This window comes from Mycteria americana, chromosome 8, assembly GCF_035582795.1.
Source record: "Mycteria americana isolate JAX WOST 10 ecotype Jacksonville Zoo and Gardens chromosome 8, USCA_MyAme_1.0, whole genome shotgun sequence".
Lineage (NCBI taxonomy): Eukaryota > Metazoa > Chordata > Aves > Ciconiiformes > Ciconiidae > Mycteria > Mycteria americana.
The window spans coordinates 24,918,792-24,944,331 of record NC_134372.1 but is presented as its reverse complement, the minus strand read 5'-3'; positions in this window follow the sequence as shown (position 1 = coordinate 24,944,331).

Sequence of the window (25,540 nt, the reverse complement as noted above, 5' to 3'; positions counted from 1 at the left end):
ACGTTTCGAATTTGGCAACCGGGCTCTGCGAGAGGGAAATACAGAGTGTTGCCCCTGTAGCAACGAAAGCGTTTATAGAAAGCAAATGTCTGTCTATCAGCGAATGCAGTTCCAAGGGGCAGTGAAAACCAGCTACAGCTTTCCATGCTGGCAGCTTTCCTGTGGGCGCAATCGCTGGACGTTTCGAATTTGGCAACCGGGCTCTGCGAGAGAGAAATACACAGTGTTGCCCCTTTACCAACGAAAGCGTTTGTAGAAAGCGAATGTCTGTCTATCAGCGAATGCAGTTCCAAGGGGCAGTGAAAACCAGCTACAGCTTTCCGTGCTGGCAGCTTTCCTGTGGGCGCAATCGCTGGACGTTTCGAAATTGGCAACCGGGCTCTGCGAGAGAGAAATACACAGTGTTGCCCCTTACGAAGGCAAGGTTTTACAGAAAGCGAATGTCTATCTATCAGCGAATGCAGTTCCAAGGGGCAGTGAAAACCAGCTACAGCTTTCCGTGCTGGCAGCTTTCCTGTGGGCGCAATCGCTGGACGTTTCGAATTTGGCAACCGGGCTCTGCGAGAGAGAAATACACAGTGTTGCCCCTTACGAAGGCAAGGTTTTACAGAAAGCGAATGTCTATCTATCAGCGAATGCAGTTCCAAGGGGCAGTGAAAACCAGCTACAGCTTTCCGTGCTGGCAGCTTTCCTGTGGGCGCAATCGCTGGACGTTTCGAATTTGGCAACCGGGCTCTGCGAGAGAGAAATACACAGTCTTACCCCTTTACCAACAAAAGCTTTTGTAGAAAGCGAATGTCTGTCTATCAGCGAATGCAGTTCCAAGGGGCAGTGAAAACCAGCTACAGCTTTCCGTGCTGGCAGCTTTCCTGTGGGCGCAATCGCTGGACGTTTCGAATTTGGCAACCGGGCTCTGCGAGAGAGAAATACACACTGTTGCCCCTTTACCAACGAAAGCTTTTGTAGAAAGCGAATGTCTGTCTATCAGCGAATGCAGTTCCAAGGGGCAGTGAAAACCAGCTACAGCTTTCCGTGCTGGCAGCTTTCCTGTGGGCGCAATCGCTGGACGTTTCGAATTTGGCAACCGGGCTCTGCGAGAGAGAAATACACAGTGTTGCCCCTTTACCAACGAAAGCTTTTGTAGAAAGCGAATGTCTGTCTATCAGCGAATGCAGTTCCAAGGGGCAGTGAAAACCAGCTACAGCTTTCCGTGCTGGCAGCTTTCCTGTGGGCGCAATCGCTGGACGTTTCGAATTTGGCAACCGGGCTCTGCGAGAGAGAAATACACAGTGTTGCCCCTTTACGAACGAAAGCTTTTGTAGAAAACGAATGTCTATCTATCAGCGAATGCAGTTCCAAGGGGCAGTGAAAACCAGCTACAGCTTTCCGTGCTGGCAGCTTTCCTGTGGGCGCAATCGCTGGACGTTTCGAATTTCGCAACTGGGCTCTGCGAGAGAGAAATACACAGTGTTGCCCCTTTACGAAGGCAAGGTTTTGCAGAAAGCGAATGTCTGTCTAGCAGCGAATGCAGTTCCAATGGGCAGTGAAAACCAGCTACAGCTTTCCGTGCTGGCAGCTTTCCTGTGGGCGCAATCGCTGGACGTTTCGAATTTGGCAACCGGGGTCTGCGAGAGAGAAATACACACTGTTGCCCCTTTACCAACGAAAGCGTTTGTAGAAAGCGAATGTCTGTCTATCAGCGAATGCAGTTCCAAGGGGCAGTGAAAACCAGCTACAGCTTTCCGTGCTGGCAGCTTTCCTGTGGGCGCAATCGCTGGACGTTTCGAATTTGGCAACCGGGCTCTGCGAGAGAGAAATACACACTGTTGCCCCTGTACCAACGAAAGCGTTTGTAGAAAGCGAATGTCTGTCTATCAGCGAATGCAGTTCCAAGGGGCAGTGAAAACCAGCTACAGCTTTCCGTGCTGGCAGCTTTCCTGTGGGCGCAATCGCTGGACGTTTCGAATTTGGCAACCGGGCTCTGCGAGAGAGAAATACACAGTGTTGCCCCTTTACCAACGAAAGCTTTTGTAGAAAGCGAATGTCTGTCTATCAGTGAATGCAGTTCCAAGGGGCAGTGAAAACCAGCTAAGCTTTCCGTGCTGGCAGCTTTCCTGTGGGCGCAATCGCTGGACGTTTCGAATTTGGCAACCGGGCTCTGCGAGAGAGAAATACACACTGTTGCCCCTTTACCAACGAAAGCGTTTGTAGAAAGCGAATGTCTGTCTATCAGCGAATGCAGTTCCAAGGGGCAGTGAAAACCAGCTACAGCTTTCCGTGCTGGCAGCTTTCCTGTGGGCGCAATCGCTGGACTTTTCGAATTTGGCAACCGGGCTCTGCGAGAGAGAAATACACACTGTTGCCCCTTTACCATCGAAAGCTTTTGTAGAAAGCGAATGTCTGTCTATCAGCGAATGCAGTTCCAAGGGGCAGTGAAAACCAGCTACAGCTTTCCGTGCTGGCAGCTTTCCTGTGGGCGCAATCGCTGGACGTTTCGAAATTGGCAACCGGGCTCTGCGAGAGAGAAATACACAGTGTTGCCCCTGTAGCAACGAAAGCTTTTGTAGAAAGCGAATGTCTGTCTATCAGCGAATGCAGTTCCAAGGGGCAGTGAAAACCAGCTACAGCTTTCCGTGCTGGCAGCTTTCCTGTGGGCGCAATCGCTGGACGTTTCGAATTTGGCAACCGGGCTCTGCGAGAGAGAAATACATAGTCTTGCCCCTTTACCAACAAAAGCTTTTGTAGAAAGCGAATGTCTGTCTATCAGCGAATGCAGTTCCAAGGGGCAGTGAAAACCAGCTACAGCTTTCCGTGCTGGCAGCTTTCCTGTGGGCGCAATCGCTGGACGTTTCGAATTTGGCAACCGGGCTCTGCGAGAGAGAAATACACAGACTTGCCCCTTTACCAACGAAAGCTTTTGTAGAAAGCGAATGTCTGTCTATCAGCGAATGCAGTTCCAAGGGGCAGTGAAAACCAGCTACAGCTTTCCGTGCTGGCAGCTTTCCTGTGGGCGCAATCGCTGGACGTTTCGAATTTGGCAACGGGCTCTGCGAGAGAGAAATACACAGTGTTGCCCCTTTACGAACGAAGGCTTTTGTAGAAAACGAATGTCTGTCTATCAGCGAATGCAGTTCCAAGGGGCAGTGAAAACCAGCTATAGCTTTCCGTGCTGGCAGCTTTCCTGTGGGCGCAATCGCTGGACGTTTCGAATTTGGCAACCGGGCTCTGCGAGAGAGAAATACAGAGTGTTGCCCCTTTACGAAGGCAAGGTTTTGCAGAAAGCGAATGTCTGTCTAGCAGCGAATGCAGTTCCAATGGGCAGTGAAAACCAGCTAAAGCTTTCCGTGCTGGCAGCATTCCTGTGGGCGCAATCGCTGGACGTTTCGAATTTGGCAACCGGGCTCTGCGAGAGAGAAATACACACTGTTGCCCGTTTACGAACGCAAGCTTTTGTAGAAAGCGAATGTCTGTCTATCAGCGAATGCAGTTCCAAGGGGCAGTGAAAACCAGCTACAGCTTTCCGTGCTGGCAGCTTTCCTGTGGGCGCAATCGCTGGACGTTTCGAATTTGGCAACCGGGCTCTGCGAGAGAGAAATACACACTGTTGCCCCTTTACCAACGAAAGCGTTTGTAGAAAGCGAATGTCTGTCTATCAGCGAATGCAGTTCCAAGGGGCAGTGAAAACCAGCTACAGCTTTCCGTGCTGGCAGCTTTCCTGTGGGCGCAATCGCTGGACGTTTCGAATTTGGCAACCGGGCTCTGCGAGAGAGAAATACACAGTGTTGCCCCTTTACCAACGAAAGCTTTTGTAGAAAGCGAATGTCTGTCTATCAGTGAATGCAGTTCCAAGGGGCAGTGAAAACCAGCTACAGCTTTCCATGCTGGCAGCTTTCCTGTGGGCGCAATCGCTGGACGTTTCGAATTTGGCAACCGGGCTCTGCGAGAGAGAAATACACAGTGTTGCCCCTTTACCAATGAAAGCGTTTGTAGAAAGCGAATGTCTGTCTATCAGCGAATGCAGTTCCAAGGGGCAGTGAAAACCAGCTACAGCTTTCCGTGCTGGCAGCTTTCCTGTGGGCGCAATCGCTGGACGTTTCGATTTGGCAACCGGGCTCTGCGAGAGAGAAATACACAGTGTTGCCCCTTACGAAGGCAAGGTTTTATAGAAAGCGAATGTCTATCTATCAGCGAATGCAGTTCCAAGGGGCAGTGAAAACCAGCTACAGCTTTCCGTGCTGGCAGCTTTCCTGTGGGCGCAATCGCTGGACGTTTCGAATTTGGCAACCGGGCTCTGCGAGAGAGAAATACACAGTGTTGCCCCTTACGAACGAAAGCTTTTGTAGAAAACGAATGTCTGTCTATCAGCGAATGCAGTTCCAAGAGACAGTGAAAACCAGCTACAGCTTTCCGTGCTGGCAGCTTTCCTGTGGGCGCAATCGCTGGACTTTTCGAATTTGGCAACCGGGCTCTGCGAGAGAGAAATACACACTGTTGCCCCTTTACCATCGAAAGCTTTTGTAGAAAGCGAATGTCTGTCTATCAGCGAATGCAGTTCCAAGGGGCAGTGAAAACCAGCTACAGCTTTCCGTGCTGGCAGCTTTCCTGTGGGCGCAATCGCTGGACGTTTCGAATTTGGCAACCGGGCTCTGCGAGAGAGAAATACACAGTGTTGCCCCTTTACCAACAAAAGCTTTTGTAGAAAGCGAATGTCTGTCTATCAGCGAATGCAGTTCCAAGGGGCAGTGAAAACCAGCTACAGCTTTCCGTGCTGGCAGCTTTCCTGTGGGCGCAATCGCTGGACGTTTCGAATTTGGCAACCGGGCTCTGCGAGAGAGAAATACACAGTGTTGCCCCTGTAGCAACGAAAGCGTTTGTAGAAAGCGAATGTCTGTCTATCAGCGAATGCAGTTCCAAGGGGCAGTGAAAACCAGCTACAGCTTTCCGTGCTGGCAGCTTTCCTGTGGGCGCAATCGCTGGACGTTTCGAATTTGGCAACCGGGCTCTGCGAGAGAGAAATACACAGACTTGCCCCTTTACCAACGAAAGCTTTTGTAGAAAGCGAATGTCTGTCTATCAGCGAATGCAGTTCCAAGGGGCAGTGAAAACCAGCTACAGCTTTCCGTGCTGGCAGCTTTCCTGTGGGCGCAATCGCTGGACGTTTCGAATTTGGCAACCGGGCTCTGCGAGAGAGAAATACACAGTGTTGCCCCTTTACCAACGAAAGCTTTTGTAGAAAGCGAATGTCTGTCTATCAGCGAATGCAGTTCCAAGGGGCAGTGAAAACCAGCTACAGCTTTCCGTGCTGGCAGCTTTCCTGTGGGCGCAATCGCTGGACGTTTCGAATTTGGCAACCGGGCTCTGCGAGAGAGAAATACACAGTGTTGCCCCTGTAGCAACGAAAGCGTTAGTAGAAAGCGAATGTCTGTCTATCAGCGAATGCAGTTCCAAGGGGCAGTGAAAACCAGCTACAGCTTTCCGTGCTGGCAGCTTTCCTGTGGGCGCAATCGCTGGACGTTTCGAATTTGGCAACCGGGCTCTGCGAGAGAGAAATACACAGTGTTGCCCCTTTACCAATGAAAGCGTTTGTAGAAAGCGAATGTCTGTCTATCAGCGAATGCAGTTCCAAGGGGCAGTGAAAACCAGCTAGAGCTTTCCGTGCTGGCAGCTTTCCTGTGGGCACAATCGCTGGACGTTTCGAATTTGGCAACCGGGCTCTGCGAGAGAGAAATACACAGTGTTGCCCCTTACGAAGGCAAGGTTTTACAGAAAGCGAATGTCTGTCTATCTGCGAATGCAGTTCCAAGGGGCAGTGAAAACCAGCTACAGCTTTCCGTGCTGGCAGCTTTCCTGTGGGCGCAATCGCTGGACGTTTCGAATTTGGCAACCGGGCTCTGCGAGAGAGAAATACACAGTGTTGCCCCTTACGAAGGCAAGGTTTTACAGAAAGCGAATGTCTGTCTATCTGCGAATGCAGTTCCAAGGGGCAGTGAAAACCAGCTACAGCTTTCCGTGCTGGCAGCTTTCCTGTGGGCGCAATCGCTGGACGTTTCGAATTTGGCAACCGGGCTCTGCGAGAGAGAAATACACAGTGTTGCCCCTTTACCAACGAAAGCTTTTGTAGAAAGCGAATGTCTGTCTATCAGCGAATGCAGTTCCAAGGGGCAGTGAAAACCAGCTACAGCTTTCCGTGCTGGCAGCTTTCCTGTGGGCGCAATCGCTGGACGTTTCGAATTTGGCAACCGGGCTCTGCGAGAGAGAAATACACAGTGTTGCCCCTGTAGCAACGAAAGCGTTAGTAGAAAGCGAATGTCTGTCTATCAGCGAATGCAGTTCCAAGGGGCAGTGAAAACCAGCTACAGCTTTCCGTGCTGGCAGCTTTCCTGTGGGCGCAATCGCTGGACGTTTCGAATTTGGCAACCGGGCTCTGCGAGAGAGAAATACACAGTGTTGCCCCTTTACCAATGAAAGCGTTTGTAGAAAGCGAATGTCTGTCTATCAGCGAATGCAGTTCCAAGGGGCAGTGAAAACCAGCTACAGCTTTCCGTGCTGGCAGCTTTCCTGTGGGCACAATCGCTGGACGTTTCGAATTTGGCAACCGGGCTCTGCGAGAGAGAAATACACAGTGTTGCCCCTTACGAAGGCAAGGTTTTACAGAAAGCGAATGTCTGTCTATCTGCGAATGCAGTTCCAAGGGGCAGTGAAAACCAGCTACAGCTTTCCGTGCTGGCAGCTTTCCTGTGGGCGCAATCGCTGGACGTTTCGAATTTGGCAACCGGGCTCTGCGAGAGAGAAATACACAGTGTTGCCCCTTACGAAGGCAAGGTTTTACAGAAAGCGAATGTCTGTCTATCTGCGAATGCAGTTCCAAGGGGCAGTGAAAACCAGCTACAGCTTTCCGTGCTGGCAGCTTTCCTGTGGGCGCAATCGCTGGACGTTTCGAATTTGGCAACCGGGCTCTGCGAGAGAGAAATACACAGTGTTGCCCCTTTACCAACGAAAGCTTTTGTAGAAAGCGAATGTCTGTCTATCAGCGAATGCAGTTCCAAGGGGCAGTGAAAACCAGCTACAGCTTTCCGTGCTGGCAGCTTTCCTGTGAGCGCAATCGCTGGACGTTTCGAATTTGGCAACCGGGCTCTGCGAGAGAGAAATACACAGACTTGCCCCTTTACCAACGAAAGCTTTTGTAGAAAGCGAATGTCTGTCTATCAGCGAATGCAGTTCCAAGGGGCAGTGAAAACCAGCTACAGCTTTCCGTGCTGGCAGCTTTCCTGTGGGCGCAATCGCTGGACGTTTCGAATTTGGCAACCGGGCTCTGCGAGAGAGAAATACACAGTGTTGCCCCTTTACCAACGAAAGCTTTTGTAGAAAGCGAATGTCTGTCTATCAGCGAATGCAGTTCCAAGGGGCAGTGAAAACCAGCTACAGCTTTCCGTGCTGGCAGCTTTCCTGTGGGCGCAATCGCTGGACGTTTCGAATTTGGCAACCGGGCTCTGCGAGAGAGAAATACACAGTGTTGCCCCTGTAGCAACGAAAGCGTTTGTAGAAAGCGAATGTCTGTCTATCAGCGAATGCAGTTCCAAGGGGCAGTGAAAACCAGCTACAGCTTTCCGTGCTGGCAGCTTTCCTGTGGGCGCAATCGCTGGACGTTTCGAATTTGGCAACCGGGCTCTGCGAGAGAGAAATACACAGACTTGCCCCTTTACCAATGAAAGCGTTTGTAGAAAGCGAATGTCTGTCTATCAGCGAATGCAGTTCCAAGGGGCAGTGAAAACCAGCTACAGCTTTCCGTGCTGGCAGCTTTCCTGTGGGCGCAATCGCTGGACGTTTCGAATTTGGCAACCGGGCTCTGCGAGAGAGAAATACACAGTGTTGCCCCTTACGAAGGCAAGGTTTTACAGAAAGCGAATGTCTGTCTATCAGCGAATGCAGTTCCAAGGGGCAGTGAAAACCAGCTACAGCTTTCCGTGCTGGCAGCTTTCCTGTGGGCGCAATCGCTGGACGTTTCGAATTTGGCAACCGGGCTCTGCGAGAGAGAAATACACAGACTTGCCCCTTTACCAATGAAAGCTTTTGTAGAAAGCGAATGTCTGTCTATCAGCGAATGCAGTTCCAAGGGGCAGTGAAAACCAGCTACAGCTTTCCGTGCTGGCAGCTTTCCTGTGGGCGCAATCGCTGGACGTTTCGAATTTGGCAACCGGGCTCTGCGAGAGAGAAATACACAGTGTTGCCCCTGTAGCAACGAAAGCGTTTGTAGAAAGCGAATGTCTGTCTATCAGCGAATGCAGTTCCAAGGGGCAGTGAAAACCAGCTACAGCTTTCCGTGCTGGCAGCTTTCCTGTGGGCGCAATCGCTGGACGTTTCGAATTTGGCAACCGGGCTCTGCGAGAGAGAAATACACAGACTTGCCCCTTTACCAATGAAAGCGTTTGTAGAAAGCGAATGTCTGTCTATCAGCGAATGCAGTTCCAAGGGGCAGTGAAAACCAGCTACAGCTTTCCGTGCTGGCAGCTTTCCTGTGGGCGCAATCGCTGGACGTTTCGAATTTGGCAACCGGGCTCTGCGAGAGAGAAATACACAGTGTTGCCCCTTACGAAGGCAAGGTTTTACAGAAAGCGAATGTCTGTCTATCAGCGAATGCAGTTCCAAGGGGCAGTGAAAACCAGCTACAGCTTTCCGTGCTGGCAGCTTTCCTGTGGGCGCAATCGCTGGACGTTTCGAATTTGGCAACCGGGCTCTGCGAGAGAGAAATACACAGACTTGCCCCTTTACCAATGAAAGCGTTTGTAGAAAGCGAATGTCTGTCTATCAGCGAATGCAGTTCCAAGGGGCAGTGAAAACCAGCTACAGCTTTCCGTGCTGGCAGCTTTCCTGTGGGCGCAATCGCTGGACGTTTCGAATTTGGCAACCGGGCTCTGCGAGAGAGAAATACACACTGTTGCCCCTTTACCAACGAAAGCTTTTGTAGAAAGCGAATGTCTGTCTATCAGCGAATGCAGTTCCAAGGGGCAGTGAAAACCAGCTACAGCTTTCCGTGCTGGCAGCTTTCCTGTGGGCGCAATCGCTGGACGTTTCGAATTTGGCAACCGGGCTCTGCGAGAGAGAAATACACAGTGTTGCCCCTGTAGCAACGAAAGCGTTTGTAGAAAGCGAATGTCTGTCTATCAGCGAATGCAGTTCCAAGGGGCAGTGAAAACCAGCTACAGCTTTCCGTGCTGGCAGCTTTCCTGTGGGCGCAATCGCTGGACGTTTCGAATTTGGCAACCGGGCTCTGCGAGAGAGAAATACACAGACTTGCCCCTTTACCAACGAAAGCTTTTGTAGAAAGCGAATGTCTGTCTATCAGCGAATGCAGTTCCAAGGGGCAGTGAAAACCAGCTACAGCTTTCCGTGCTGGCAGCTTTCCTGTGGGCGCAATCGCTGGACGTTTCGAATTTGGCAACCGGGCTCTGCGAGAGAGAAATACACAGTCTTGCCCCTTTACCAACAAAAGCTTTTGTAGAAAGCGAATGTCTGTCTATCAGTGAATGCAGTTCCAAGGGGCAGTGAAAACCAGCTACAGCTTTCCGTGCTGGCAGCTTTCCTGTGGGCGCAATCGCTGGACGTTTCGAATTTGGCAACTGGGCTCTGCGAGAGAGAAATACACAGTGTTGCCCCTTTACGAAGGCAAGGTTTTGCAGAAAGCGAATGTCTGTCTAGCAGCGAATGCAGTTCCAATGGGCAGTGAAAACCAGCTACAGCTTTCCGTGCTGGCAGCTTTCCTGTGGGCGCAATCGCTGGACGTTTCGAATTTGGCAACCGGGCTCTGCGAGAGAGAAATACACAGTGTTGCCCCTGTAGCAACGAAAGCGTTTGTAGAAAGCGAATGTCTGTCTATCAGCGAATGCAGTTCCAAGGGGCAGTGAAAACCAGCTACAGCTTTCCGTGCTGGCAGCTTTCCTGTGGGCGCAATCGCTGGACGTTTCGAATTTGGCAACCGGGCTCTGCGAGAGAGAAATACACACTGTTGCCCCTTTACCAACGAAAGCTTTTGTAGAAAGCGAATGTCTGTCTATCAGCGAATGCAGTTCCAAGGGGCAGTGAAAACCAGCTACAGCTTTCCGTGCTGGCAGCTTTCCTGTGGGCGCAATCGCTGGACGTTTCGAATTTGGCAACCGGGCTCTGCGAGAGAGAAATACACAGTGTTGCCCCTGTAGCAACGAAAGCGTTTGTAGAAAGCGAATGTCTATCTATCAGCGAATGCAGTTCCAAGGGGCAGTGAAAACCAGCTACAGCTTTCCGTGCTGGCAGCTTTCCTGTGGGCGCAATCGCTGGACGTTTCGAATTTGGCAACCGGGCTCTGCGAGAGAGAAATACACAGTGTTGCCCTTTACCAACGAAAGCTTTTGTAGAAAGCGAATGTCTGTCTATCAGTGAATGCAGTTCCAAGGGGCAGTGAAAACCAGCTACAGCTTTCCGTGCTGGCAGCTTTCCTGTGGGCGCAATCGCTGGACGTTTCGAATTTGGCAACCGGGCTCTGCGAGAGAGAAATACACAGTGTTGCCCCTTACGAAGGCAAGGTTTTACAGAAAGCGAATGTCTGTCTATCTGCGAATGCAGTTCCAAGGGGCAGTGAAAACCAGCTACAGCTTTCCGTGCTGGCAGCTTTCCTGTGGGCGCAATCGCTGGACGTTTCGATTTGGCAACCGGGCTCTGCGAGAGAGAAATACACAGTGTTGCCCCTTACGAAGGCAAGGTTTTACAGAAAGCGAATGTCTATCTATCAGCGAATGCAGTTCCAAGGGGCAGTGAAAACCAGCTACAGCTTTCCGTGCTGGCAGCTTTCCTGTGGGCGCAATCGCTGGACGTTTCGAATTTGGCAACCGGGCTCTGCGAGAGAGAAATACACAGTGTTGCCCCTTACGAACGAAAGCTTTTGTAGAAAACGAATGTCTGTCTATCAGCGAATGCAGTTCCAAGAGACAGTGAAAACCAGCTACAGCTTTCCGTGCTGGCAGCTTTCCTGTGGGCGCAATCGCTGGACGTTTCGAATTTGGCAACCGGGGTCTGCGAGAGAGAAATACACACTGTTGCCCCTTTACCATCGAAAGCTTTTGTAGAAAGCGAATGTCTGTCTATCAGCGAATGCAGTTCCAAGGGGCAGTGAAAACCAGCTACAGCTTTCCGTGCTGGCAGCTTTCCTGTGGGCGCAATCGCTGGACGTTTCGAATTTGGCAACCGGGCTCTGCGAGAGAGAAATACACAGTGTTGCCCCTGTAGCAACGAAAGCGTTTGTAGAAAGCGAATGTCTGTCTATCAGCGAATGCAGTTCCAAGGGGCAGTGAAAACCAGCTACAGCTTTCCGTGCTGGCAGCTTTCCTGTGGGCGCAATCGCTGGACGTTTCGAATTTGGCAACCGGGCTCTGCGAGAGAGAAATACACAGTGTTGCCCCTGTAGCAACGAAAGCGTTTGTAGAAAGCGAATGTCTGTCTATCAGCGAATGCAGTTCCAAGGGGCAGTGAAAACCAGCTACAGCTTTCCGTGCTGGCAGCTTTCCTGTGGGCGCAATCGCTGGACGTTTCGATTTGGCAACCGGGCTCTGCGAGAGAGAAATACACAGTGTTGCCCCTTACGAAGGCAAGGTTTTATAGAAAGCGAATGTCTATCTATCAGCGAATGCAGTTCCAAGGGGCAGTGAAAACCAGCTACAGCTTTCCGTGCTGGCAGCTTTCCTGTGGGCGCAATCGCTGGACGTTTCGAATTTGGCAACCGGGCTCTGCGAGAGAGAAATACACACTGTTGCCCCTTTACCAACAAAAGCTTTTGTAGAAAGCGAATGTCTGTTTATCAGCGAATGAAGTTCCAAGGGGCAGTGAAAACCAGCTACAGCTTTCCGTGCTGGCAGCTTTCCTGTGGGCGCAATCGCTGGACGTTTCGAATTTGGCAACCGGGCTCTGCGAGAGAGAAATACACAGTGTTGCCCGTTTACGAACGAAAGCTTTTGTAGAAAACGAATGTCTGTCTATCAGCGAATGCAGTTCCAAGGGGCAGTGAAAACCAGCTACAGCTTTCCGTGCTGGCAGCTTTCCTGTGGGCGCAATCGCTGGACGTTTCGAATTTGGCAACCGGGCTCTGCGAGAGAGAAATACACAGTGTTGCCCCTGTAGCAACGAAAGCGTTTGTAGAAAGCGAATGTCTGTCTATCAGCGAATGCAGTTCCAAGGGGCAGTGAAAACCAGCTACAGCTTTCCGTGCTGGCAGCTTTCCTGTGGGCGCAATCGCTGGACGTTTCGAATTTGGCAACCGGGCTCTGCGAGAGAGAAATACACACTGTTGCCCCTTTACCAACGAAAGCTTTTGTAGAAAGCGAATGTCTGTCTATCAGCGAATGCAGTTCCAAGGGGCAGTGAAAACCAGCTACAGCTTTCCGTGCTGGCAGCTTTCCTGTGGGCGCAATCGCTGGACGTTTCGAATTTGGCAACCGGGCTCTGCGAGAGAGAAATACACAGTGTTGCCCCTGTAGCAACGAAAGCGTTTGTAGAAAGCGAATGTCTGTCTATCAGCGAATGCAGTTCCAAGGGGCAGTGAAAACCAGCTACAGCTTTCCGTGCTGGCAGCTTTCCTGTGGGCGCAATCGCTGGACGTTTCGAATTTGGCAACCGGGCTCTGCGAGAGAGAAATACACAGTGTTGCCCCTTTACCAATGAAAGCGTTTGTAGAAAGCGAATGTCTGTCTATCAGCGAATGCAGTTCCAAGGGGCAGTGAAAACCAGCTACAGCTTTCCGTGCTGGCAGCTTTCCTGTGGGCGCAATCGCTGGACGTTTCGAATTTGGCAACCGGGCTCTGCGAGAGAGAAATACACAGTGTTGCCCCTTACGAAGGCAAGGTTTTACAGAAAGCGAATGTCTGTCTATCTGCGAATGCAGTTCCAAGGGGCAGTGAAAACCAGCTACAGCTTTCCGTGCTGGCAGCTTTCCTGTGGGCGCAATCGCTGGACGTTTCGATTTGGCAACCGGGCTCTGCGAGAGAGAAATACACAGTGTTGCCCCTTACGAAGGCAAGGTTTTACAGAAAGCGAATGTCTGTCTATCTGCGAATGCAGTTCCAAGGGGCAGTGAAAACCAGCTACAGCTTTCCGTGCTGGCAGCTTTCCTGTGGGCGCAATCGCTGGACGTTTCGAATTTGGCAACCGGGCTCTGCGAGAGGGAAATACAGAGTTTTGCCCCTGTAGCAACGAAAGCGTTTATAGAAAGCAAATGTCTGTCTATCAGCGAATGCAGTTCCAAGGGGCAGTGAAAACCAGCTACAGCTTTCCATGCTGGCAGCTTTCCTGTGGGCGCAATCGCTGGACGTTTCGAATTTGGCAACCGGGCTCTGCGAGAGAGAAATACACAGTGTTGCCCCTGTAGCAACGAAAGCGTTTGTAGAAAGCGAATGTCTGTCTATCAGCGAATGCAGTTCCAAGGGGCAGTGAAAACCAGCTACAGCTTTCCGTGCTGGCAGCTTTCCTGTGGGCGCAATCGCTGGACGTTTCGAATTTGGCAACCGGGCTCTGCGAGAGAGAAATACACAGTGTTGCCCCTTTACCAACAAAAGCTTTTGTAGAAAGCGAATGTCTGTCTATCAGCGAATGCAGTTCCAAGGGGCAGTGAAAACCAGCTACAGCTTTCCGTGCTGGCAGCTTTCCTGTGGGCGCAATCGCTGGACGTTTCGAATTTGGCAACCGGGCTCTGCGAGAGAGAAATACACAGTGTTGCCCCTGTAGCAACGAAAGCGTTTGTAGAAAGCGAATGTCTGTCTATCAGCGAATGCAGTTCCAAGGGGCAGTGAAAACCAGCTACAGCTTTCCGTGCTGGCAGCTTTCCTGTGGGCGCAATCGCTGGACGTTTCGAATTTGGCAACCGGGCTCTGCGAGAGAGAAATACACAGTGTTGCCCCTTTACCAATGAAAGCGTTTGTAGAAAGCGAATGTCTGTCTATCAGCGAATGCAGTTCCAAGGGGCAGTGAAAACCAGCTACAGCTTTCCGTGCTGGCAGCTTTCCTGTGGGCGCAATCGCTGGACGTTTCGAATTTGGCAACCGGGCTCTGCGAGAGAGAAATACACAGTGTTGCCCCTTTACCAACGAAAGCTTTTGTAGAAAGCGAATGTCTGTCTATCAGCGAATGCAGTTCCAAGGGGCAGTGAAAACCAGCTACAGCTTTCCGTGCTGGCAGCTTTCCTGTGGGCGCAATCGCTGGACGTTTCGAATTTGGCAACCGGGCTCTGCGAGAGAGAAATACACAGTGTTGCCCCTGTAGCAACGAAAGCGTTTGTAGAAAGCGAATGTCTGTCTATCAGCGAATGCAGTTCCAAGGGGCAGTGAAAACCAGCTACAGCTTTCCGTGCTGGCAGCTTTCCTGTGGGCGCAATCGCTGGACGTTTCGAATTTGGCAACCGGGCTCTGCGAGAGAGAAATACACAGTGTTGCCCCTTTACCAATGAAAGCGTTTGTAGAAAGCGAATGTCTGTCTATCAGCGAATGCAGTTCCAAGGGGCAGTGAAAACCAGCTACAGCTTTCCGTGCTGGCAGCTTTCCTGTGGGCGCAATCGCTGGACGTTTCGAATTTGGCAACCGGGCTCTGCGAGAGAGAAATACACAGTGTTGCCCCTTACGAAGGCAAGGTTTTACAGAAAGCGAATGTCTGTCTATCTGCGAATGCAGTTCCAAGGGGCAGTGAAAACCAGCTACAGCTTTCCGTGCTGGCAGCTTTCCTGTGGGCGCAATCGCTGGACGTTTCGATTTGGCAACCGGGCTCTGCGAGAGAGAAATACACAGTGTTGCCCCTTACGAAGGCAAGGTTTTACAGAAAGCGAATGTCTGTCTATCTGCGAATGCAGTTCCAAGGGGCAGTGAAAACCAGCTACAGCTTTCCGTGCTGGCAGCTTTCCTGTGGGCGCAATCGCTGGACGTTTCGAATTTGGCAACCGGGCTCTGCGAGAGGGAAATACAGAGTGTTGCCCCTGTAGCAACGAAAGCGTTTATAGAAAGCAAATGTCTGTCTATCAGCGAATGCAGTTCCAAGGGGCAGTGAAAACCAGCTACAGCTTTCCATGCTGGCAGCTTTCCTGTGGGCGCAATCGCTGGACGTTTCGAATTTGGCAACCGGGCTCTGCGAGAGAGAAATACACAGTGTTGCCCCTTTACCAACGAAAGCGTTTGTAGAAAGCGAATGTCTGTCTATCAGCGAATGCAGTTCCAAGGGGCAGTGAAAACCAGCTACAGCTTTCCGTGCTGGCAGCTTTCCTGTGGGCGCAATCGCTGGACGTTTCGAAATTGGCAACCGGGCTCTGCGAGAGAGAAATACACAGTGTTGCCCCTTACGAAGGCAAGGTTTTACAGAAAGCGAATGTCTGTCTATCTGCGAATGCAGTTCCAAGGGGCAGTGAAAACCAGCTACAGCTTTCCGTGCTGGCAGCTTTCCTGTGGGCGCAATCGCTGGACGTTTCGAATTTGGCAACCGGGCTCTGCGAGAGAGAAATACACAGTGTTGCCCCTTACGAAGGCAAGGTTTTACAGAAAGCGAATGTCTATCTATCAGCGAATGCAGTTCCAAGGGGCAGTGAAAACCAGCTACAGCTTTCCGTGCTGGCAGCTTTCCTGTGGGCGCAATCGCTGGACGTTTCGAATTTGGCAACCGGGCTCTGCGAGAGAGAAATACACAGTCTTACCCCTTTACCAACAAAAGCTTTTGTAGAAAGCGAATGTCTGTCTATCAGCGAATGCAGTTCCAAGGGGCAGTGAAAACCAGCTACAGCTTTCCGTGCTGGCAGCTTTCCTGTGGGCGCAATCGCTGGACGTTTCGAATTTGGCAACCGGGCTCTGCGAGAGAGAAATACACACTGTTGCCCCTTTACCAACGAAAGCTTTTGTAGAAAGCGAATGTCTGTCTATCAGCGAATGCAGTTCCAAGGGGCAGTGAAAACCAGCTACAGCTTTCCGTGCTGGCAGCTTTCCTGTGGGCGCAATCGCTGGACGTTTCGAATTTGGCAACCGGGCTCTGCGAGAGAGAAATACACAGACTTGCCCCTTTACCAACGAAAGCTTTTGTAGAAAGCGAATGTCTGTCTATCAGCGAATGCAGTTCCAAGGGGCAGTGAAAACCAGCTACAGCTTTCCGTGCTGGCAGCTTTCCTGTGGGCGCAATCGCTGGACGTTTCGAATTTGGCAACCGGGCTCTGCGAGAGAGAAATACACAGTGTTGCCCCTTTACGAACGAAAGCTTTTGTAGAAAACGAATGTCTATCTATCAGCGAATGCAGTTCCAAGGGGCAGTGAAAACCAGCTACAGCTTTCCGTGCTGGCAGCTTTCCTGTGGGCGCAATCGCTGGACGTTTCGAATTTCGCAACTGGGCTCTGCGAGAGAGAAATACACAGTGTTGCCCCTTTACGAAGGCAAGGTTTTGCAGAAAGCGAATGTCTGTCTAGCAGCGAATGCAGTTCCAATGGGCAGTGAAAACCAGCTACAGCTTTCCGTGCTGGCAGCTTTCCTGTGGGCGCAATCGCTGGACGTTTCGAATTTGGCAACCGGCGTCTGCGAGAGAGAAATACACACTGTTGCCCCTTTACCAACGAAAGCGTTTGTAGAAAGCGAATGTCTGTCTATCAGCGAATGCAGTTCCAAGGGGCAGTGAAAACCAGCTACAGCTTTCCGTGCTGGCAGCTTTCCTGTGGGCGCAATCGCTGGACGTTTCGAATTTGGCAACCGGGCTCTGCGAGAGAGAAATACACACTGTTGCCCCTGTACCAACGAAAGCGTTTGTAGAAAGCGAATGTCTGTCTATCAGCGAATGCAGTTCCAAGGGGCAGTGAAAACCAGCTACAGCTTTCCGTGCTGGCAGCTTTCCTGTGGGCGCAATCGCTGGACGTTTCGAATTTGGCAACCGGGCTCTGCGAGAGAGAAATACACAGTGTTGCCCCTTTACCAACGAAAGCTTTTGTAGAAAGCGAATGTCTGTCTATCAGTGAATGCAGTTCCAAGGGGCAGTGAAAACCAGCTAAGCTTTCCGTGCTGGCAGCTTTCCTGTGGGCGCAATCGCTGGACGTTTCGAATTTGGCAACCGGGCTCTGCGAGAGAGAAATACACACTGTTGCCCCTTTACCAACGAAAGCGTTTGTAGAAAGCGAATGTCTGTCTATCAGCGAATGCAGTTCCAAGGGGCAGTGAAAACCAGCTACAGCTTTCCGTGCTGGCAGCTTTCCTGTGGGCGCAATCGCTGGACGTTTCGAATTTGGCAACCGGGCTCTGCGAGAGAGAAATACACAGTCTTGCCCCTTTACCAACAAAAGCTTTTGTAGAAAGCGAATGTCTGTCTATCAGTGAATGCAGTTCCAAGGGGCAGTGAAAACCAGCTACAGCTTTCCGTGCTGGCAGCTTTCCTGTGGGCGCAATCGCTGGACGTTTCGAATTTGGCAACCGGGCTCTGCGAGAGAGAAATACACAGTCTTGCCCCTTTACCAACAAAAGCTTTTGTAGAAAGCGAATGTCTGTCTATCAGTGAATGCAGTTCCAAGGGGCAGTGAAAACCAGCTACAGCTTTCCGTGCTGGCAGCTTTCCTGTGGGCGCAATCGCTGGACGTTTCGAATTTGGCAACTGGGCTCTGCGAGAGAGAAATACACAGTGTTGCCCCTTTACGAAGGCAAGGTTTTGCAGAAAGCGAATGTCTGTCTAGCAGCGAATGCAGTTCCAATGGGCAGTGAAAACCAGCTACAGCTTTCCGTGCTGGCAGCTTTCCTGTGGGCGCAATCGCTGGACGTTTCGAATTTGGCAACCGGGCTCTGCGAGAGAGAAATACACAGTGTTGCCCCTGTAGCAACGAAAGCGTTTGTAGAAAGCGAATGTCTGTCTATCAGCGAATGCAGTTCCAAGGGGCAGTGAAAACCAGCTACAGCTTTCCGTGCTGGCAGCTTTCCTGTGGGCGCAATCGCTGGACGTTTCGAATTTGGCAACCGGGCTCTGCGAGAGAGAAATACACACTGTTGCCCCTTTACCAACGAAAGCTTTTGTAGAAAGCGAATGTCTGTCTATCAGCGAATGCAGTTCCAAGGGGCAGTGAAAACCAGCTACAGCTTTCCGTGCTGGCAGCTTTCCTGTGGGCGCAATCGCTGGACGTTTCGAATTTGGCAACCGGGCTCTGCGAGAGAGAAATACACAGTGTTGCCCCTGTAGCAACGAAAGCGTTTGTAGAAAGCGAATGTCTGTCTATCAGCGAATGCAGTTCCAAGGGGCAGTGAAAACCAGCTACAGCTTTCCGTGCTGGCAGCTTTCCTGTGGGCGCAATCGCTGGACGTTTCGAATTTGGCAACCGGGCTCTGCGAGAGAGAAATACACAGTGTTGCCCTTTACCAACGAAAGCTTTTGTAGAAAGCGAATGTCTGTCTATCAGTGAATGCAGTTCCAAGGGGCAGTGAAAACCAGCTACAGCTTTCCGTGCTGGCAGCTTTCCTGTGGGCGCAATCGCTGGACGTTTCGAATTTGGCAACCGGGCTCTGCGAGAGAGAAATACACAGTGTTGCCCCTTACGAAGGCAAGGTTTTACAGAAAGCGAATGTCTGTCTATCTGCGAATGCAGTTCCAAGGGGCAGTGAAAACCAGCTACAGCTTTCCGTGCTGGCAGCTTTCCTGTGGGCGCAATCGCTGGACGTTTCGATTTGGCAACCGGGCTCTGCGAGAGAGAAATACACAGTGTTGCCCCTTACGAAGGCAAGGTTTTACAGAAAGCGAATGTCTATCTATCAGCGAATGCAGTTCCAAGGGGCAGTGAAAACCAGCTACAGCTTTCCGTGCTGGCAGCTTTCCTGTGGGCGCAATCGCTGGACGTTTCGAATTTGGCAACCGGGCTCTGCGAGAGAGAAATACACAGTGTTGCCCCTTACGAACGAAAGCTTTTGTAGAAAACGAATGTCTGTCTATCAGCGAATGCAGTTCCAAGAGACAGTGAAAACCAGCTACAGCTTTCCGTGCTGGCAGCTTTCCTGTGGGCGCAATCGCTGGACGTTTCGAATTTGGCAACCGGGCTCTGCGAGAGAGAAATACACACTGTTGCCCCTTTACCATCGAAAGCTTTTGTAGAAAGCGAATGTCTGTCTATCAGCGAATGCAGTTCCAAGGGGCAGTGAAAACCAGCTACAGCTTTCCGTGCTGGCAGCTTTCCTGTGGGCGCAATCGCTGGACGTTTCGAATTTGGCAACCGGGCTCTGCGAGAGAGAAATACACAGTGTTGCCCCTTTACGAACGAAAGCTTTTGTAGAAAGCGAATGTCTGTCTATCAGCGAATGCAGTTCCAAGGGGCAGTGAAAACCAGCTACAGCTTTCCGTGCTGGCAGCTTTCCTGTGGGCGCAATCGCTGGACGTTTCGAATTTGGCAACCGGGCTCTGCGAGAGAGAAATACACAGTGTTGCCCCTGTAGCAACGAAAGCTTTTGTAGAAAGCGAATGTCTGTCTATCAGCGAATGCAGTTCCAAGGGGCAGTGAAAACCAGCTACAGCTTTCCGTGCTGGCAGCTTTCCTGTGGGCGCAATCGCTGGACGTTTCGAATTTGGCAACCGGGCTCTGCGAGAGAGAAATACACAGTGTTGCCCCTGTAGCAACGAAAGCGTTTGTAGAAAGCGAATGTCTGTCTATCAGCGAATGCAGTTCCAAGGGGCAGTGAAAACCAGCTACAGCTTTCCGTGCTGGCAGCTTTCCTGTGGGCGCAATCGCTGGACGTTTCGAATTTGGCAACCGGGCTCTGCGATAGAGAAATACACAGTCTTACCCCTTTACCAACAAAAGCTTTTGTAGAAAGCGAATGTCTGTCTATCAGCGAATGCAGTTCCAAGGGGCAGTGAAAACCAGCTACAGCTTTCCGTGCTGGCAGCTTTCCTGTGGGCGCAATCGCTGGACGTTTCGAATTTGGCAACCGGGCTCTGCGAGAGAGAAATACACAGACTTGCCCCTTTACCAACGAAAGCTTTTGTAGAAAGCGAATGTCTGTCTATCAGCGAATGCAGTTCCAAGGGGCAGTGAAAACCAGCTACAGCTTTCCGTGCTGGCAGCTTTCCTGTGGGCGCAATCGCTGGACGTTTCGGATTTGGCAACCGGGCTCTGCGAGAGAGAAATACACAGTGTTGCCCCTTTACGAACGAAAGCTTTTGTAGAAAACGAATGTCTATCTATCAGCGAATGCAGTTCCAAGGGGCAGTGAAAACCAGCTACAGCTTTCCGTGCTGGCAGCTTTCCTGTGGGCGCAATCGCTGGACGTTTCGAATTTCGCAACTGGGCTCTGCGAGAGAGAAATACACAGTGTTGCCCCTTTACGAAGGCAAGGTTTTGCAGAAAGCGAATGTCTGTCTAGCAGCGAATGCAGTTCCAATGGGCAGTGAAAACCAGCTACAGCTTTCCGTGCTGGCAGCTTTCCTGTGGGCGCAATCGCTGGACGTTTCGAATTTGGCAACCGGCGTCTGCGAGAGAGAAATACACACTGTTGCCCCTTTACCAACGAAAGCGTTTGTAGAAAGCGAATGTCTGTCTATCAGCGAATGCAGTTCCAAGGGGCAGTGAAAACCAGCTACAGCTTTCCGTGCTGGCAGCTTTCCTGTGGGCGCAATCGCTGGACGTTTCGAATTTGGCAACCGGGCTCTGCGAGAGAGAAATACACACTGTTGCCCCTGTACCAACGAAAGCGTTTGTAGAAAGCGAATGTCTGTCTATCAGCGAATGCAGTTCCAAGGGGCAGTGAAAACCAGCTACAGCTTTCCGTGCTGGCAGCTTTCCTGTGGGCGCAATCGCTGGACGTTTCGAATTTGGCAACCGGGCTCTGCGAGAGAGAAATACACAGTGTTGCCCCTTTACCAACGAAAGCTTTTGTAGAAAGCGAATGTCTGTCTATCAGTGAATGCAGTTCCAAGGGGCAGTGAAAACCAGCTAAGCTTTCCGTGCTGGCAGCTTTCCTGTGGGCGCAATCGCTGGACGTTTCGAATTTGGCAACCGGGCTCTGCGAGAGAGAAATACACACTGTTGCCCCTTTACCAACGAAAGCGTTTGTAGAAAGCGAATGTCTGTCTATCAGCGAATGCAGTTCCAAGGGGCAGTGAAAACCAGCTACAGCTTTCCGTGCTGGCAGCTTTCCTGTGGGCGCAATCGCTGGACGTTTCGAATTTGGCAACCGGGCTCTGCGAGAGAGAAATACACAGTCTTGCCCCTTTACCAACAAAAGCTTTTGTAGAAAGCGAATGTCTGTCTATCAGTGAATGCAGTTCCAAGGGGCAGTGAAAACCAGCTACAGCTTTCCGTGCTGGCAGCTTTCCTGTGGGCGCAATCGCTGGACGTTTCGAATTTGGCAACCGGGCTCTGCGAGAGAGAAATACACAGTCTTGCCCCTTTACCAACAAAAGCTTTTGTAGAAAGCGAATGTCTGTCTATCAGTGAATGCAGTTCCAAGGGGCAGTGAAAACCAGCTACAGCTTTCCGTGCTGGCAGCTTTCCTGTGGGCGCAATCGCTGGACGTTTCGAATTTGGCAACTGGGCTCTGCGAGAGAGAAATACACAGTGTTGCCCCTTTACGAAGGCAAGGTTTTGCAGAAAGCGAATGTCTGTCTAGCAGCGAATGCAGTTCCAATGGGCAGTGAAAACCAGCTACAGCTTTCCGTGCTGGCAGCTTTCCTGTGGGCGCAATCGCTGGACGTTTCGAATTTGGCAACCGGGCTCTGCGAGAGAGAAATACACAGTGTTGCCCCTGTAGCAACGAAAGCGTTTGTAGAAAGCGAATGTCTGTCTATCAGCGAATGCAGTTCCAAGGGGCAGTGAAAACCAGCTACAGCTTTCCGTGCTGGCAGCTTTCCTGTGGGCGCAATCGCTGGACGTTTCGAATTTGGCAACCGGGCTCTGCGAGAGAGAAATACACACTGTTGCCCCTTTACCAACGAAAGCTTTTGTAGAAAGCGAATGTCTGTCTATCAGCGAATGCAGTTCCAAGGGGCAGTGAAAACCAGCTACAGCTTTCCGTGCTGGCAGCTTTCCTGTGGGCGCAATCGCTGGACGTTTCGAATTTGGCAACCGGGCTCTGCGAGAGAGAAATACACAGTGTTGCCCCTGTAGCAACGAAAGCGTTTGTAGAAAGCGAATGTCTGTCTATCAGCGAATGCAGTTCCAAGGGGCAGTGAAAACCAGCTACAGCTTTCCGTGCTGGCAGCTTTCCTGTGGGCGCAATCGCTGGACGTTTCGAATTTGGCAACCGGGCTCTGCGAGAGAGAAATACACAGTGTTGCCCTTTACCAACGAAAGCTTTTGTAGAAAGCGAATGTCTGTCTATCAGTGAATGCAGTTCCAAGGGGCAGTGAAAACCAGCTACAGCTTTCCGTGCTGGCAGCTTTCCTGTGGGCGCAATCGCTGGACGTTTCGAATTTGGCAACCGGGCTCTGCGAGAGAGAAATACACAGTGTTGCCCCTTACGAAGGCAAGGTTTTACAGAAAGCGAATGTCTGTCTATCTGCGAATGCAGTTCCAAGGGGCAGTGAAAACCAGCTACAGCTTTCCGTGCTGGCAGCTTTCCTGTGGGCGCAATCGCTGGACGTTTCGATTTGGCAACCGGGCTCTGCGAGAGAGAAATACACAGTGTTGCCCCTTACGAAGGCAAGGTTTTACAGAAAGCGAATGTCTATCTATCAGCGAATGCAGTTCCAAGGGGCAGTGAAAACCAGCTACAGCTTTCCGTGCTGGCAGCTTTCCTGTGGGCGCAATCGCTGGACGTTTCGAATTTGGCAACCGGGCTCTGCGAGAGAGAAATACACAGTGTTGCCCCTTACGAACGAAAGCTTTTGTAGAAAACGAATGTCTGTCTATCAGCGAATGCAGTTCCAAGAGACAGTGAAAACCAGCTACAGCTTTCCGTGCTGGCAGCTTTCCTGTGGGCGCAATCGCTGGACGTTTCGAATTTGGCAACCGGGCTCTGCGAGAGAGAAATACACACTGTTGCCCCTTTACCATCGAAAGCTTTTGTAGAAAGCGAATGTCTGTCTATCAGCGAATGCAGTTCCAAGGGGCAGTGAAAACCAGCTACAGCTTTCCGTGCTGGCAGCTTTCCTGTGGGCGCAATCGCTGGACGTTTCGAATTTGGCAACCGGGCTCTGCGAGAGAGAAATACACAGTGTTGCCCCTTTACGAACGAAAGCTTTTGTAGAAAGCGAATGTCTGTCTATCAGCGAATGCAGTTCCAAGGGGCAGTGAAAACCAGCTACAGCTTTCCGTGCTGGCAGCTTTCCTGTGGGCGCAATCGCTGGACGTTTCGAATTTGGCAACCGGGCTCTGCGAGAGAGAAATACACAGTGTTGCCCCTGTAGCAACGAAAGCTTTTGTAGAAAGCGAATGTCTGTCTATCAGCGAATGCAGTTCCAAGGGGCAGTGAAAACCAGCTACAGCTTTCCGTGCTGGCAGCTTTCCTGTGGGCGCAATCGCTGGACGTTTCGAATTTGGCAACCGGGCTCTGCGAGAGAGAAATACACAGTGTTGCCCCTGTAGCAACGAAAGCGTTTGTAGAAAGCGAATGTCTGTCTATCAGCGAATGCAGTTCCAAGGGGCAGTGAAAACCAGCTACAGCTTTCCGTGCTGGCAGCTTTCCTGTGGGCGCAATCGCTGGACGTTTCGAATTTGGCAACCGGGCTCTGCGATAGAGAAATACACAGTCTTACCCCTTTACCAACAAAAGCTTTTGTAGAAAGCGAATGTCTGTCTATCAGCGAATGCAGTTCCAAGGGGCAGTGAAAACCAGCTACAGCTTTCCGTGCTGGCAGCTTTCCTGTGGGCGCAATCGCTGGACGTTTCGAATTTGGCAACCGGGCTCTGCGAGAGAGAAATACACAGACTTGCCCCTTTACCAACGAAAGCTTTTGTAGAAAGCGAATGTCTGTCTATCAGCGAATGCAGTTCCAAGGGGCAGTGAAAACCAGCTACAGCTTTCCGTGCTGGCAGCTTTCCTGTGGGCGCAATCGCTGGACGTTTCGATTTGGCAACCGGGCTCTGCGAGAGAGAAATACACAGTGTTGCCCCTTACGAAGGCAAGGTTTTATAGAAAGCGAATGTCTATCTATCAGCGAATGCAGTTCCAAGGGGCAGTGAAAACCAGCTACAGCTTTCCGTGCTGGCAGCTTTCCTGTGGGCGCAATCGCTGGACGTTTCGAATTTGGCAACCGGGCTCTGCGAGAGAGAAATACACACTGTTGCCCCTTTACCAACAAAAGCTTTTGTAGAAAGCGAATGTCTGTTTATCAGCGAATGAAGTTCCAAGGGGCAGTGAAAACCAGCTACAGCTTTCCGTGCTGGCAGCTTTCCTGTGGGCGCAATCGCTGGACGTTTCGAATTTGGCAACCGGGCTCTGCGAGAGAGAAATACACACTGTTGCCCCTTTACGAACGAAAGCTTTTGTAGAAAACGAATGTCTGTCTATCAGCGAATGCAGTTCCAAGGGGCAGTGAAAACCAGCTACAGCTTTCCGTGCTGGCAGCTTTCCTGTGGGCGCAATCGCTGGACGTTTCGAATTTGGCAACCGGGCTCTGCGAGAGAGAAATACACAGTGTTGCCCCTGTAGCAACGAAAGCGTTAGTAGAAAGCGAATGTCTGTCTATCAGCGAATGCAGTTCCAAGGGGCAGTGAAAACCAGCTACAGCTTTCCGTGCTGGCAGCTTTCCTGTGGGCGCAATCGCTGGACGTTTCGAATTTGGCAACCGGGCTCTGCGAGAGAGAAATACACAGTGTTGCCCCTTTACCAATGAAAGCGTTTGTAGAAAGCGAATGTCTGTCTATCAGCGAATGCAGTTCCAAGGGGCAGTGAAAACCAGCTACAGCTTTCCGTGCTGGCAGCTTTCCTGTGGGCGCAATCGCTGGACGTTTCGAATTTGGCAACCGGGCTCTGCGAGAGAGAAATACACAGTGTTGCCCCTTACGAAGGCAAGGTTTTACAGAAAGCGAATGTCTGTCTATCTGCGAATGCAGTTCCAAGGGGCAGTGAAAACCAGCTACAGCTTTCCGTGCTGGCAGCTTTCCTGTGGGCGCAATCGCTGGACGTTTCGAATTTGGCAACCGGGCTCTGCGAGAGAGAAATACACAGTGTTGCCCCTTACGAAGGCAAGGTTTTACAGAAAGCGAATGTCTGTCTATCTGCGAATGCAGTTCCAAGGGGCAGTGAAAACCAGCTACAGCTTTCCGTGCTGGCAGCTTTCCTGTGGGCGCAATCGCTGGACGTTTCGAATTTGGCAACCGGGCTCTGCGAGAGAGAAATACACAGTGTTGCCCCTTTACCAACGAAAGCTTTTGTAGAAAGCGAATGTCTGTCTATCAGCGAATGCAGTTCCAAGGGGCAGTGAAAACCAGCTACAGCTTTCCGTGCTGGCAGCTTTCCTGTGAGCGCAATCGCTGGACGTTTCGAATTTGGCAACCGGGCTCTGCGAGAGAGAAATACACAGACTTGCCCCTTTACCAACGAAAGCTTTTGTAGAAAGCGAATGTCTGTCTATCAGCGAATGCAGTTCCAAGGGGCAGTGAAAACC